Source organism: Phascolarctos cinereus, unplaced genomic scaffold (assembly GCF_003287225.1).
Source record: "Phascolarctos cinereus isolate Bilbo 61053 unplaced genomic scaffold, phaCin_HiC Scaffold_7;HRSCAF=346, whole genome shotgun sequence".
Lineage (NCBI taxonomy): Eukaryota > Metazoa > Chordata > Mammalia > Diprotodontia > Phascolarctidae > Phascolarctos > Phascolarctos cinereus.
The window spans coordinates 12,739,347-12,756,458 of NW_027556180.1; the positions used below are offsets into that span (position 1 = coordinate 12,739,347).

The 17,112-nt window shown below is 41.1% G+C and overlaps 1 pseudogene; it reads right to left on the reverse strand.

Annotated features, from left to right (window-relative positions):
* Positions 1-4,872: 4,872 nt before the first annotated feature.
* The window catches only part of LOC110210211 (N-lysine methyltransferase SETD6-like), an 84,647-nt pseudogene continuing 72,407 nt past the window's right edge, over positions 4,873-17,112 (reverse strand).

A 17,112-nucleotide genomic window follows, 5' to 3' on the forward strand; every position in this document is an offset into this window, starting at 1 on the left:
ATTCAGAACCCCTGCATGAGACTGATGCCAGTCTCCATATGTATCAAACTAGGGCAGGGGGTTGGAGTAATAAAATGTCCACAGCTTTACATTATGGGGCAGCGTGCATTATGGCTAGAAAGCTGGCCTCAGTATCAGGATGGAATGCATGAGAGTAGGTGCCATGTCTGTATGGGCTTCAGGCTGCAGAATGAAGTCATGGAGCCTGGATAAGGGGTAAAGAGTCTGATTTGGAGGGAGGTTTGAGCCCATTCAGATTTGCACCAAACACAGTCTTTTCCACATACACAGCAGCAGCTACGTTAGCAGAGGAGTTAACATAGTTTACAAAGCCTATGGATTCCAATGCTCGCTTTCAGATCATAATCTGACCTTGGGGTTTTGGACCTGATCACTTAACCACCTCTCACTGCCCATAGGCAGCTCTCAATGACTGTAAATTGAATGAGGGTTGTTTATCTGCATTTGTAGACCTTTTGTCACTAGAAATTTCCTACATCAAATCACAGGTCCAGACTCCTCCCCAAATCCTTAAACTATGTTCTATTTGTAACAATAGAAAACGAGACTGGCTTTCTCTTTGATGGAACCCAACAAACCTACTCCTTTAACTCTAGGAACAATAAATATGGCTTGAAAAGCATATGATGAAGCCTATGTAAGTATTGCTATTTCCACTTTACTAAATGTACACAAAGGCTACAGTGTTTATTTTTAAAAAAAAACCTGAACACTTAATTTACCTTGGCAAAAGCCATAAGCCCTCCTACAGTAGATACCATTTACTATTTCAGGGAATTTCAATACAACAGCAGCAGCATAGAGGGATGGTTATTAAGCTCAACACAGAAAGCTTCTTAGTTGTAGACTTGAAAAGTTAGACTAATAGGAATGATGTTTCAGGGTTTCTGGGAATGTCTCCAGGGATTCTTCCCAGCTATCAGAAGAAATGTTGGTTAGGTGCCCAAGTCATCTCCAAATATTGTAAGTTATATGAGTTTATAAGTGCTTCTAGAAATCAAAGTCAAAAGGGTAGCTTTCTAATGGAATATAGGAAAATCCTTACTCAAGATAAGATCGAGGGAAGGAGGCTGCTTTTTAATCACTAGATTAATCTGTGGTCTAATCAATGTCCATCCTCCCTCTCAGAATCTGGCCCTGATTCCCTCCATCCTTGAACATCCTGAACAGCTCCTGTCTATTTCTTCTTTAAAATCTTTGACTGCAGGTTCACTTCACGGGCTGGAGGGCTGTCCTCTTGTGTCTTTTGATGTCATGTGGGCTCCAATTTAATGTGTGGCCTTATCTTAATGTGCTTATCTGTCATCTATACTGCACGACAAAGACATCTTTATTTTTTTTTTCTGGCCATGTATGTCGCTGTATAAAAACATGTCTGAATTATACCCATTTACCAAAGAAGGAAAACTTAAAACTAACTGTGCTTCTAGTTTAAAGAAAAGAAAAAAAATGGGACAAAATTGTAGGACTTGATGGCAGAAGAAAATGCTCACTTGCGAATACATCAGCTAGTACTTGACTCTAAAGGTCAGCATGACACAGCAGGTATTAAGTGAGATTATCTCTTGTGCCTGCCCTCTCTCTCTCCACTAACACTCCTGATTCACTTTGCAGCCCACACAGGTCAACGATTCCTTTCTTCCTAATATAGTATCAAGGACTTTCTTGACATTAATCACTGAAACAAACAAAAATGGCAATAATGCTCTGACATATTCTTCCTTGGGTCATTTTCCAAAATGAAATTCCAGGACCCTGGTAGAGGCTTTGGCCAGCTTCCTTGTAGACCCACAGCTATAAAATTGCCCCAGTCTCCAAATTCAGGCTTTGGTGGCAGGGGGAAAGGGAAAGGATGACTTAATATGTTAAAAAATGAAAAGAATTTATGAAATTGAGCTAACAGAAGGAGCCCTGGGAAAAATATATAATAAGCTTATATATCTTGAAGATATGCCATATGATAGCAGCTCCATGGAGTATTCTCAATTGCATTGGAATTAAAAGACTGAACTATAAATTATGTTTATGTGTTATATATACTAATTATAATTCTAAGTATACCCATTCCTTTGTGTAATGGGGATGTTCTATACCTCCAACATCAATTATTATAAAAGAGAAATCTAGATTGACTTAATCAACGAAAGCTGTAGTCTACAGGTGACTTAATCTACAGGTCTATTAAATCAATCAAAGGTACAAAGAAATTCTTAAGTTGAAAGGCTGAAGTGCTACCTCTGAACCATTGCATGAAGTAGATAATCACACACAGCAAATGCATTGGGATTGGTTGAAAGAATTAGATACATGTCTGGGTATGTCTATGTATGTTAGAGAAAAAAGATTTCTGGTAAAAAGGCAGTCAAGTTTCACATGAGCCAATCTCCCCCTCTTCCTCACCTATACCATAAGGAAACAAGGGAGAGAGGAAGGAGAATGAGCTCAATATCACATTCCCCACCACCATGGACCATGGCATTGGAGAGAATGGACCAGTAACAAACAATGGATCCAACCAGGAGCAGAAAGGATGGAAGAGGCAGACAAAGAAAAAGCAGCTTCAGGAAATGAGGTTTTCTTGGGGTGGAGAGAAGGCAACTTCAGGACCCTCCAAGGGTGACAATCCTCAGAACCCAGCAGGCAACCAATCCCAAGGAGAACTCTATGAAAAGTCCACCATCTACCACATCTAACTCAAGATCTATGACCCTGTAACATAAGGTGGATAGGAATGGGGTCGGGTAAGGATTAGTAGGACTATGGGAGTTTCTGATCAACATTAGTGGATAGAGATTCTCCTCTGGTATTGCAGGGCATTGGAGTTGGAGTCAGGAAGATCTGTGTTAACATCCCACTTCAGACATTTAGTACCTGAGCGAGGTCCTTCATTGCTGTCTGCCTCAGCTATAAAGTTGGGATAACCGTAGCATCCAACTACCAGGGTTATTTTTGAGCATCCAATGAGATAATTTTTTTAAAAAAATAATTAATTAATTTTAATTTATCAACAATCACTTCCATAAGCTTTTTGGTTTTAAATTTCCTCCCCCTCCCTCCTCACCTCCCTCCCTAAGACAGCATGCAATCTGATATAGGCTCTACATATGCATTCCTGTTAAACATATTTTCACATTAGTGATGTTGTAAAGAAGAATTTGAACCAAGGGGCGGAACCATGAGAAAGAAGAAACAAAACAAAATAGAAGGAAAAAAAAGAGCAAATAGTATGCTTCGATCTGCATTCAAACTCCATAGTTCTTTCTCTGGATGTGGATTGCATTTTCCATCATGAGACTTTTGGAGCTGTCTTAGATCCTTGCATTGCTGAGAAGGGCTAAGACTATCAAAGTTAAACATCACACAACGTGGCTGTTACTGTGTACAATGTTCTCCTGGTTCTGCTCACTTCACTCAGACTCAGTTCATACCTGTCTTTCCAGGTTTTTCTGAAGTCTGCCTGCTCATCATTTCTTATAGCCCAACAGTATTCCATTACATTCATATACCGCAACTTGCTCAGCCACTCCCCAATTGATGGGCATTCCTTCAATTTCCAATTCTTTGCCACCACAGAAAGGGCTGCTAAGAATATTTTTGTACATGTGGGTCCTTTTCCCATTTTTATGATCTCATTGTGATATAGACCTAGAAGTGCTATTGCTGGGTCAAAGGGTATGCACATTTTTATAATCCTTTGGGCATAGTTCCAAATTACTCTCCAAAATGGCTGGATCATTTCACAACTCCACCAACAATGCATCAGCGTTCCAATTTTCCCACATCTTCTCCAACATTTACCAATGAGATATTTGCAAAGCATTTAGCACAGTGCCTGGCACATAGTAGGTGCTTAATAAATGTTTGTTTCCTTCCTTCCTTTCTTCAAATCTATGACACTATGACCTAAGTCACAGGGTTGCTTTGAGAATCAAACAAGATAAGATACATAAATAGCATTTTGGAATCATAAAGGACAATCAGATCATAAAGTTGGAACTGGAAAGGGGCATCAATGTCATTGAGGCACACCCTTCACAGAGATTCAGTAGAATTAGGTTTTCAGTCCTGTATGGAGATATACTTAGGCAGTTGGGCGCTGTGGAAAACCAGGCATGTATTTCATTATCTCGGATTCTTTAGGGAATTGAGAGGCCATGTAGTTTAGGTCTGAGATATTTACTTGTAATTTAAATTTGACTAGTAAAGGAGGTCTCAATATAGAAAGACTACAAGGAAGATGTTTAGTAGGCTTGGCCACCAGTTAACATTTGACTTGGATTATTTCTAACAGACATGGCATGTTCTGGAGAATTTTGTGGTTATTTCTTTTTTAGTTTTGATGTTAGTAGACCTAGATATTAGTGCTAATAAGTGGTTTAAATTAAAAATATTCTTAAAGAAATCTAACTTCCAAACCAGCTGCATTATCATCGCAAAACTCCCCAATGCTAGTCAAAACAAATTAAAATTCAATTGGGAAATATTTTTTAAATAAACAAAAATACAATAGAACATAGATAGTGTTAACATTTGGTTTTCTAAGTCTATGTGTCCCACAGGGATCTTTAATACAATTTAGTGGCCCTGTTTCCATTTGAGATTGGCACCACAATACTAGTAGATTTGGTTATTATACTGGTTGGTTTTACTGAACTCCCCCCCCCTCCCCTTTATTCTTTGTTGTAAGAGATGCCTCAGTGAAGAGAGAGGAGGGAGATATTCCCCAAATGAAGGTGATACTAAAACAAATGAGATCAACAAAAATAAAAAATATAAAGATAGAAATAGAATACATAGGTTAATCTAATGAAAATTGATATGTCCAATGTTCATAAATCTGTGATTTCCCCACTATTCGCCATTGCCAAAGCAGATGACATCTTCTGTATGATTTTGTAGATCGTCCAAAGAGTTGGCCAAAAATTCATTATCGTGGACAGTCTGATGATGGGGTAGCATAATGACAGAAGGGAGGCTGACCCACAAGGGCCAATTTCTTAGAGCACGTACAATGTGTTCTGCCATTTTTGGAACTGCACAGTGGAATGAAAGCACCCTTCTCCTCTCCACTTCAGAGTATGCACAGGTATCTTGTTTGCTATTGGTTTACTCCACACTGTAGCAAAGTCTATTAACTGGCTGCAGAGCTAGAAGAAGACGTTACACTAAACACTTGGGTAGACAGGACTCTCTCTTTTCCCCTGGCATCTTTCAAAAGAAGTGAGAGGAGACCTGTAGTGGGTCACTAGGTGGATGAAGGGCTTCAGATCCTCCCTCTCACCCATGGGTGCCATGTGGCCATGAATGCACGGCACTCTTGTTCTTCTCCTTCGTGTGATCCTGTGAGAGTCCAAGATCAGGAGAGGCGTCAAAGGTTCACCAGCCACTGGAGTTGGTAGTTGGTAGTAGCAGCTGTTGTTAATGAGGAGCCAGCCCTGAGGAGTGACCTGCTTGACCCAGTCAGCAATGGATTGTCTGGGAAGCTGAGACACCCTTTCCAGTAAGTAAGGAAGCAGTCATAACTTTGAGTCCACTCTGCCCAGGGACTGAGGTGGTAGAAGCAAGGTTTCCAAAGTACTTTACATACATTATCTCCCTTGATACATGGCTAATAAGTAGCTGAAGTGGATCTGTGGTTGTATTGTCTTTCATATATGATAACATGTTTATATATTTTATAGCAAACTTCCTTCCACTGGTCTTGAATTTTATTTTTTCTACAAGTTTTACAATGGCTGCTGTCCAAAAGCATCAAAGATGGGGCTAAAATATAGAGCTTTATTGAAATCTGTCATAGTTCTCTCTTCTCCTCTTCCAGGGTATATCACAAGGTAGTATCCCAATGAGAGTGAGCTATCACTTGAGTTCAAATAGCAGATTAACAATTAAGAATGGTCCGGGTTATGCTGTGAATGGGCAAAGTGAGTCTTTGACATAGCTCCCACCAACACTCTCAGCAACAACCCCCCCTTTTAAAATTTCCCTTTTTAATTATCAGCATTGAGTTAGTAGACACTTATCAATAACCATGAATCTTTTCCTGTACAAAGAGGAGGAAAAAAGAATTGCTCATGAATATGTGAATCTCCCCCAAATACAAGCTGCTTTGGTATATTCCAACGTTGCTTTGTTTGCTTGTGTCTCGTTCTGAACTTCCTTGTACACTCATGTGTTTATTTTTTAATTGTTATTTTTCTTTTTTTTTGTATCACAATTACTCTTCCCATTCCACTCCTAAGTCTCTCTACCAAAATAATAAAAAGTGCTTCCTTTTAATGAATAAGTATAAATATGTAAAACAAATTCACCATTCCACTTGTCTGAGAACACATATCTCATTACGTTAAAATAGACATGCTTCTTTATGCAGACTCCTCTGGGGTGTATGTTTTGATTGCTCTAATACCGCAAGGACTCAATGTTTTGTTTTCTTCCTTTCAGACTATTATTGGACAGTAATATTTTTCAATGTATTTTGTTTGTTGTATTGGTCATTCAAGTTGCTTTGAAATATTGTTTGTGTGGCTGTGCATTTAAGTACTGATATCTGTTGCATCATTGTGTGTTTTGTGACACCCTGAGTGTTTTAAGTTCCAATGAGCTATATGGATGCAGGTATGCAGCATTACCATGCTTTTGTTGTGCTCCATAACTATTTCTTGGGCAGTACAAAATCCCTGCCTACGAGTCCAATGTTTTGTAGTTGTAGATAGCACGGCGTATTGGAAGAGCAGGAGTCAGTAGAGACGTGGTTTGGAATCTTAGCTCCAACACTTTCTGTATGTACAGTGGTTCAAAGTCCAGATAAGGTTGCCAGCCAAGCCACATATACATCATAAAATCAGGAATATATAAGAAGGGTTGAGCTACAGGCTAATATCTCAAAGTGGCTCCACTTAGGGGATTTTGATTCTTTTGTTCCCCCCCCCCAATTAATTTGGATGGAATGAAACAGAATCTCAGGAGGCAGGAATTTAGGAAGCCTGGGGTTTAGTCCCAGCTCTCCTAGGTCGTATGCCCTTGAGTCCTGCCACTTGACTGAAACTGGGAGATTCAATGGCACCTTCTCAGTCATCTCCTCGGCAGCTTCGCAGATCTTCTCCAATATTCTCCTTCCCAAATTAACACTACTTTGTTATTTGCTAGTAGTCTTCCTACCTGTCTGAAGACAGTCTCCTTTGCTCCATCACCTTCCATATCTGCCATCTAAGAGGGCTTGTGAGCAAGACTGGTACCATCTCCTAAAGGAGAACCAGTCTGATTTCCCCTAGCCCTAATTATGAGTATCCTCTCCTGCTGAAATGACTTTGCTTCTTTGATCTTTAGTTTGTCTGTGTACATGTTGCTTCCATCTAATGGCATATAAGCTCCCTGAGGGCAGGCACTGTTGTTTGGTTCGTTGTGTCTGTTTGCACGAGGATAACTTTTCATCCTCAGTGCTTTGCACAGTGCCTGGCACCTTGTGGCTACTTAAGAAATGCACAGTGACTGAATAACTGAGTAGCATTAGACAAAAAGTCCAGAGCAGACTATGAGAAGAAAAGGGAGATTCCAGGGTTGGAAAAATGTTGCAAAGATTGGAAAACGCATTCTTTTACAACTTTTTACTGATGCTCTTTGTTTTGACATTATAATCATTTCTGGATACTCCCAACAGCTTCTCCCTCCCTTTCCCAGCCTTGAAACCTTTTAACCAAGGAAAACATTTGAACAAAATCAATCGATCCAGTTACCATTTTTGGCAATATACTCAATATTCTGCACATGTAGCCATTCTGCCAAGAAGAAAGAAATATGTTTCCTTATTTTTCTCCAGGAACAATATTGATTATTATCTGAGTTCAAATTTCAAAGTATGCCACTTACCCCCTGTGTGATCTTCAGCAAATCTCTTCACTTTTCTGGTCCTCTGTTTCCTCATCTGTAAAATGAGAGACTTGAGCAAGATAACCACCAAAGTCCTTTCCAGTCCCAGATCTATGACCCCATGAACCAATGATTCATTTCTTTCTTGGTGTTTCTGTTTGTTTAAATTGTAATTGTGCATATTTTTCTCCTGGTTCCATTGATTTCACTCCTCATCTGTTTACCTAATTGTACCTATATTTCTCTGAACCCTTGATTTCTGGACTGGACAATCATATTTCATTATGCTTCCGTAATAGTTTATACATCCGTTCTCTAATCAATAAGCATCCAAACCCTTTCCCATTCCTTACTCCTATAAATTTACCACCAAGGCTATAATATTTAATGCACTATGGGCCAGACATATCTTTATTCCTTCTTTATTCAAAAACTAAAACTTCCTTTAATTACAGGACTATGGCCACAGGGGAAAATTTACATTTCATAATGAAGACTAATGGAAAAATAGAATTCTCTTCACTTTGATTCAATTTACAGTCAATGTTGTAACTGCCCATTTTCCACGAAATGAGGACTACCCCACAAAGTGCATTGTGCTCTACCAGTCAGTAGAGAGACTATCCTTTGTTGAAAGATTAGATTTCTTTTTTTCCATTTGCACTTTTAAAACAAAATATTTTTTCTTCTGAAAAAATATCTTGGGGGTTGCTTTGATGGAAGCAGTATCTCCATCTAGTAGGTTTTCATTTTATTTTTTATTTCTTGAGCAAGAAAAGGGAAAACCCATTTTCAATTATGTTAGGAAAGTGTTTCCCTTGTGATGGTTTGGGGCTTTGGTTCATAAATGAATCCAATATGTTTACCTTGTAATAGGACTCATAAATCGTGTCCAAATAAACTATAATCTATGAGCACAGGCTCTTATCTGAAAGTACATGCTTCTCAGGAGCTTATTTAAAATGAGCAGGCTCTCATTTGCAAGTCGTCAGCCACCATTCATAATAGAATCCCAAAGTGCTTGGTGACTGTGGATGCCTTTTGCCTTCTAGACTAGAAAAAAGGCATTGTGAAAATCCACACGAAAATTCCAGCTATTTGAGTGTGGCTGTTTTACTGATGGTTCTAAAGACCGGAAATCTTTGCTTTTCTCCTCATCCCCCATTTTCCTGTATCCTCAATGGCTACCACATTTAATTCATATTCTCCTGATCTTCTGTAGGGTTTAGGGCTGAAAAAGACATGGATCCCTCATTCTACAATTCAGGAAACTTGAGATCCAGAAAAGTGAATTCTTTTGCCCAAGGCCATCTTGGGCAACAGCTGGGGGGGTGGAGAAAGGGAGGTACAGTGGGAAAGAAGATCATCTCTAGATTCAGAGGACCTGTCTCTGATGCTTACTACTTAGGGCACTTCACACAAGTCAGTTGACCTCCCTGGGTTTAAGTGAGAGGGTAGAACTGGTTGACCTCTGAGGTCCTCTCCTGCTCCAGCTCTGGTTTCCAATAGAATCTTTGGAATCGGCTCTTCTTCAGCCAGTCAGTCAGTATTTATTACAAATAACAGCCAGCATTTTTGTAGCACCTTAAGGTTTGCAAAATGCTTTACTAATATTATCTCATTGATCCTCACAAGAACCCTGGGAGGTAGATCCCCACCCTATAAACGAAGAAACTGAGGCAGACAGAAGTTAAGCGACTTGCCCTGGGTCACATTGCTAGTAAGTATCTGAGGCTGGATTTGAACTCAGGCCTTCCTGACTGCAGGTCCGATGTTCAAACCACTGTGACTTCTTTTTAAGCATCCACTAATTGCCAGGCACAAGCACTGGGGATACAAAGAAAGGCAAACAACTAAAACAACAATAACAATAAAATCTTCATTCCTGCTCTCAAGGAGCTCACTGTCTAAAGGGAGGACAACATAGGAAGAGCTCTCCATAAAAGAGCTATATACAGGACAAAATGGAGATCATCGACAGAGGCAAGACACTTTTTCCTACCCTAAAGCACACTATGTGGCACCATGGGCAGAATGCTAGGCCTGGATTCAGGAAGACCTGAGCTGAAATCCAGCCTCAGACACTGCCTGGCTCTGTGACCCTGCGTGGGTCACTTCACCTTTGCTTGCCAGCACCTTGCAGGGTTGTTGTAAGGATCAAACAAGATAATATTTAGGTTTTTGTAAGGACTTAGTAAAGTGCCTAGCACATAATAGGCACTATATGAATACTTATTTCCTTCTCCCTCCGTTTCCCTTCATCAGACTAGAAAAACTGTCTTGACTCTACCCTCCTTCCCAATGCCAGTCAACCTTGGAACTCATAAGATTTCGAGTTAGGAGGGACCTCACAGACCATCTTGTTCAATTCCCTCATTTTAGAAACAAGCTTTGAGAGACAAAGTATTTTACTGATTTCTCTGTGTGTGTGTGTGTGTGTGTGCATGTGCGCACACTCAAGTGCATGTGTGTAAGCACACACACGAAGGGGAGTTGCCAAGGTACATTTTCACATTTGTTTCCATTTAGCCTGTGCATGATCCACTTGCCATCTGCCTGCCCAGTCATCTCTAAACAATCCCAATATTTCTCAATCCTGGTGGTATTTTCCCTGGTTGTGTAATTTGCCTTGAAATTGAGTACCATCTCCCATTTGGAAATTACCCCTTCAATCCTGAGCTGCTAATAAACCAGATCATCATAGAAGCTGAGCCCTTTACAGACTACTTGGGGACCTTTTCTTAATCCCCTCTCAAAGTGAATAGTTACCCCTGTGACTTAGAAGCTAATTTTCAATACAGCTTCACATTCGGTGATTTGATGATTTTACTTTTTACCATAGAAAAGGAGATGCTTCTCTTATTTCTTTTATTACTTCATCAAATATATTCTGATCAGAGACACACCATTAAGGAAGCTAAGCATCTTTCAAATCTACTTCCAGGATATTCAACGATCTTCTATTGGCTTCCAAGACACTTTGCTTATCTTCTGAATATGTCCCCTCCTCTTTTCTAAGGCATCAGCCCACCCCACCCTCCAGTTCCTTAATAGAAGAGCTCCCCCAAAGTCTTGAATCTCTATCTAGCCCTCCCTTTTTCTGTGTTGTGGAATTCAATGGTGAACCCATAATTTGGGAGAAAATTCAGGGATGGAAAAGAAGGGGAGGAAGCAAAGAACCCGAACGTTGAAGAAACTGTTGTAAAATAAGTTGTGGCTCTTCTTGGACTGAGCAGAATTTTTTTAGTCATTGATTCATGAGAAACAGGCTTGAAAGCAGGAGAACCTAGTTCATGGCTGCTCTTCAGACTATCAAAGCTGTCTTTGCTTTCACAGATTTCCTCAGTCTTCTCATCTGTAAAATGGTAGGTTGGACTAGGAGGCCTCAGAGGTCACTTTTAGCTCTAGATCAGGGTCCTGCGATCTTTAAGTAAGCTTCTGTCCTGGTTTGGGCCAATGATTTTGCAAGGAATCTTGGGCTGTCCTTTCTTGTCCTCATATCCAAGCACCGAGACTGCAGGCAGCCATGGTTTACAGATGGAGATACAATGTAAAGGATTAGAGATAGGTAATACATTAAATTAACATATTAACATATGATATATAGCCTTTTAAATAGAGAGAATCATAATCACTAGTATTTATATAGCACTTTATGGTTTGCAAAGCATTATATATATATATATATATACACATATATATTATATGTACACATACATACACACACATATATGTTTGGTGAGACAATTGGAGTTAAGTGACTTGCTTAGGGTCACACGGCTAGTCTGAGGCTAGATTTGAACTCAGGTCCTCCTGACTCCAAGGCCAGAGCTCTATTCACTGAGCCACCTAGCTGCCCTGATTTTATTTCTCTTAATACATTTAATATTCACTATAACCCTCTGAAGTAAGTGCTATTATTCTTCCCAGTTCATAGGTGAGGAAACTGAGCCAAATACAAGTTAAGAGACTTGCTCAGGGTCACACAGGTAGAAAGTATTTGAGATTGCATTTCAACTCAGATTTTCACGACTCCAGGTGCAGTGATCTATCCATTGAACCACTTGGGGGGGGGAAGGAGAAAGGGGGGGAGAGGGGGGGGAAAGGGAGAAAAGGAGAGAGAAGGGAGGAAGAGAGAGGGAGAGGAGAGAGAAGAAAGGGAAAGGAAAAGGGAAAATGGAGAAAAGGGGAGGAGGAGTGGAATACATGGTGTACAAGGAGTTGGGAATCCTTACCTAGGATATAGTTGAACCTCCATCACAAATGAGCCACATGGTGTAGGCAACTCCAACTTCACCTTTGAATTTCAGTTTTCTCATCTGAAAAGAAAAAGGAGATTAGACTAGAGATTTGGAAGAGATGACAGGCTTCATCATAATCTATGGGTCTGTACTTGAAAGTGCCAAGCTGAGGCAAGGAAGCAGAGGTTTAGGAAAGGGCACGGATCCACCAGCAAGCACGGAGTTTGAAGTCTTGACCCTTGCCCCATTTAGAGATTATGGTAAAACAGTGAGTCAGAGTGCAGGAAGGCCAGTAGACATCAGGGCACAGCCAAAAGCCTGGATTCAGAGCGACCAATGAGTCAGAAACCCGATGGCGAGGACCATGGTATACACATGGTACAGAGGGTGAAGCATTTGGGCAAAGGTCAGGCAAGTGACCCATGAACATCAGAAAGTCAAGGCAGAAAGATTGGCAAGAAAAGAGATTGGAGACAGGAGCTAAGTGGCCTCTGACTCTAGGGGAAACTTGAGCTTTTTGATTCGCTTTAATCTAGGATAGGAACCGGTCTTTGGATGAGGGAAGGTTAACGCCCCCACCAGAGTGTATCTGTATGGATGAGTCAGTCGATGAGCACTTTCTGAGTGCTTACTATGTGCTGAGCTCCAGGAACACAAAGAGAAGCAAAAGCAGTTCCTTATCTCATGGAATCTACATTCTAATGGAGGAGACAACATGGAGATAACATACAAGAGATCTCCTAAGGAAATTGCAAGGTAACCTGAAAGTGGAAGGCACTAGTGAGCTGCTGGTCCCGCAGGGAGATTTGAGTTGAGTGATGGAAAAAGCCAAAGAAAGTAAAGGCAAAGACCAGAAGGCAGTGCCTGTGAAGTCCCAGTCCGAGGCTAGGTGGCTGCTATAGCTGGATTGTATGGTTTGTGGAATGGAAGAAAGGCTAGAAAGGTAGGAAAGGCTCTGGTTAGAGAGAGCCTTAAAGGCCAAATAAATAGAGGAGTGTATATTCGATCCTGAAGGTAATAGGGAGCCATGTGAATTCAATGACCAAGGGGAAGACTTTGGCCTTAGAAAAATCACCTTTGCTGCTGAATAAAGGATCAAGGTAGGCAGAGACTGGAGGCAGGGAGGCCAAGTTAAAGACTTGTAATAATCTCAAAGTGGAGGAGCACAAAACCAGCAGAACAGCTGGGGAAGTGGACAGAAGGGGACACAGATGACAGAGATGTTGAAGGTGGAAACAGGAAGATCTGGCAATTAATTGGATACATAGGGTGAGTGAGAGTGAGGAGGCAAAGGTGATGATATCAAGGTTTTGGTTCTGGGTGACTGAGAGAATGATGGTTTCCCTGATAGGAATACAGAGGTTCCAAAGAGGAAGGTTTTGGTGGGAAAGATGATGATGTCTGTTTTGGACATGCTGGGTTTTAGAAGCAATGTATAGAGCACCAGAGCTGACATCAGGAAGAATCATCTTCATGAGTTCAAATCTGATCTCAGGTACTACAAGCTGTGTGACCTTGGGCAAGTCACTTAACCTTATTTGCCTCAGTTTCCATGTCTGCAAAATAAGCTGGAGAATAAAATGTCAAACTACTCCAGCATCTTTACCAAGAAAACCCTAAATGACCCCAAACAAGTGAACAACAATGAAACCACAACCAAAAATAACTGAATCAATTTTACTTGGAAGGGCCCTTGGACATAATATGATTTCAGTAGTAAGGAGAAGGGCCCCTTTGTCTACCTAAATATCTCCTTACCTAAATATCTCCTTTCTGATTCCAGAATTTATGACATGGACCACTAGATCATTCCCTTTACCCAGAAGAGGAAGGAGAAGTGGAGATAAAAATAGCAGGAGATACTGATGCATTATTGATGAGGGCAGGAACTCCAAGAGAATTCCACCTTCCCCTGCTTGGTCTTATATTTCTCATTCAAGATTGGTTCATTTGTAAAAACTTCTAGCTACTGCTGACTACCTTCAGCTACTGAAGACCCAGAAAAGAAAGTTCTCTTCCCCAAAGTCCTTGGGCTGGTCAAATGTTTCAACATCTGAATGGAATAGAATTCTATCAGTGGAAATGACATGAAAGAGGAGACATTAGTTACCTTGTGCTTTGCTGCCGCACACTAGAGACCATGGGGCCTTTCTATTGTATATACCACTGACACCTTCCCTGGTGTGGTCTCCCCTATTAGAATGGGATCTTCTGGAGATTAGGGGCAGACCAACTTTTCTATTTGTCTCCCCAGCTCTCTGCTTTGAAAAGGGTAAATGCTTACTTACCATGGACTTCATGCATTCAGTATACAGATACACAGCCCCTAAAATGCATAGGGCACCCAGTGGTAGGGCTATCTTTTACTGGGTAGAGCTGACCTCCTGGGACTCTTTGTGACCTCATTTCTCTCAGCCAGACAAAGTCAGGGACATAGCAAGTTGTAGGAAGGTAGACTGAAGAGACCATCTGCCCTTCGAATGGGATGTCTCACTCAAGAATAGATTTCCCAGTCCTAGTCACCTCCTAGAGCTGCCTTTTCCCCTGTTTCTCCCAAGTACTCATGACTTTAGCCCTTCCTAGTTGGCAGAAAAACAAAATAAAACATCTATGTAAATCCAATCATTTCAAAATTATCTAGACTTTACCTTGCAAGCAAAAGCCAAAGCCGTTTAATGAGTAAAAATGTAGTGATCTCAGCAACACCAGAAACTGCGGCAAATCTCCAGCCCTTCACCACAGGGTGATTCCCTGAGGCTTCCCAGATGAGAAGATGTTCATTTGCTTAGTGACAATCTTTCATCTCCATACCTGCCACAAGAAAAGGGAGTTTGATGGTCGCTCTCCGAAGGGGAGGAGTTGCAGGGTGTGGGTGCACTGTCAACGTTTGGATGATTCTCCTAGACAGTTATTGGGAGAACATGAACTCAGGACCTCCTTCTCCAGCTCTGCCTTTGTAGTTCTGCTTTGTCTTTTCTCCAGTGTGCCTAAGCACGAGCCTCCCCAGGGCAGAAGGACAAATGCCTCAGAGGCTTCCAAAGTTCAAAAGAGGAGAGGAAATAAAACTTTCAATGTCCACAAGAGGAAGAGAGGCATGGCCAACAGAAATCAAACTCTCTCACCATTTACTTCCCTTCTGCCCCATTTCCCCCTTAATCTCTTCACTTCCTAACTGAACCTTTTCTTCTAGCATCCTATGTGGTTAGACTCTGCAAATCAGTCTGGGTCATAGAAATGTCTCACTAAATGACCCACAAACCTCATCCTACACTCCAGGGCTGAGATGCCACGGAGATCTGGTTTCTATCTCCTTTTATGTCTTATGTGGCAATGAGTTCCACTGTGTGGTTGCCATATTATTCCATAAACCCCATAGTTTAGACCAGCTTAAGGATGGGAGGCTTCATCACTGTTCCTTGAAGTCCAAAACATGATAGGTACAACCTGCTCTGATATGTAGGGGGAAGGAGATGTTTATTCCACAAATATGGATAAAAGGCTGGAACACTCTAACCCACAAATGGTAATACGTGGGTGTGGACGTTTCATTGGGGAGGGAGTACTAAGTGTCATTAGATTCACTTCTTTTTGATAGAGATCAAGAATTTAGAACAAGAGTGGGCTTAAGGGGTCATCACTGGTCAGGGAAGCTATAACAAGGGAACATTAGAGAAGATGAAAAAGGCTGACTTAGCCATCCTCTGCTAGACCACCTCTGCTTCAGTTCCACTGTGCTCCCGTAACAACAACAATAACAATTAACATAAGACTTACTATCTGCCAGGCACTGTGCTAAATGCTTTATAATTATCATTGCATTTTATCCTCACAACTCTGGGAGGTAGGTGCTATTATCCCTATTTTACAGATGAGGAAACTGAGGTAGACAGAAGTTAAATGACTTGCCCAAGGTCACACAGCTAGGAAGTGTCTGAGGCCAATTTGAACTCGTCTTCCTGACTCCAGGCTGGGTACTATGGTGCCCCCTAGAGGTAGCCACAAGACTGTGTTCAATGGTATTTCATGTTGACCCTTGGATTAGGGGGCCATTTTGGATTTGAATGTTTGCCAGCGCTTTGGAGAAGAAACTGTTAAAAGGATAGTCTGTGAGCTGTTAGAAAGGGAAACAATGGAGTTATTAATGGTGGTCATGGCTTCATTGTTTCAAATTTTCCTTTTTATAGGTTCTGATAAATGGTAAATGAGGGAAATGCTACACAATGTATTTAGATTTCAATCTGCATTTGAGAGAGTCTTTCCTGTTATCTTTTATCTTTTTAGACAAGATGGACAGAGTTCTGCTTGGGTATGGTATAGTTAGAATCAGAACTGTTTGGAAAATATGGACATTGCACTGGATTTAAAATCAAAGGACCTGCATTCGAATCCTAACTCTGGAACATACTACTCATAGGTGATGATGGCCAAGGTCCTGAATGTGGTTCCTCAGCTATAAGATGAGGAGGTTGGCCTACATGACCTTAAAGATGGCTTTCAGCTCTCCACCTACAAACCTAGGATCCCCTGCTCAAGGACTAGATGTTACTGTGGAGTCTCATCTTCTGGGGTGGAGCTGTCTATTGGGGTGCTCCCAAATTCTGTCCTTCCTCCTCCCCCCTAATGAAAAGTGTAAAGTTAATTTTAAAATATGGAACTGAAGAAATAGAAATAACTTTTTAGGACAAAGGATGCCTTATAGTTCCCTCACATGAGGTCCAAGGCGAATACAGGAGACTGGGCCCCAGCACTGGTGGGACTATGAGGGATCCTTGTCAGGTCCTGTTGATTTATAGCAAAGAAGGAGCACTGGGGACAGATGGTCTTTAAAGCACTTACAGGTTTTCTTCCTCCCCCCCCCCATAAGTCAACTCTAAAGAAAGGGAAATGATATGTAGCCATTGAAATACCTTCAGTAATATGGAGTGTTGTTTCTTTCTTCCTTCACTCAAATGCCTGCATAAGCCTCGAGAAATCTGAGTCCTAG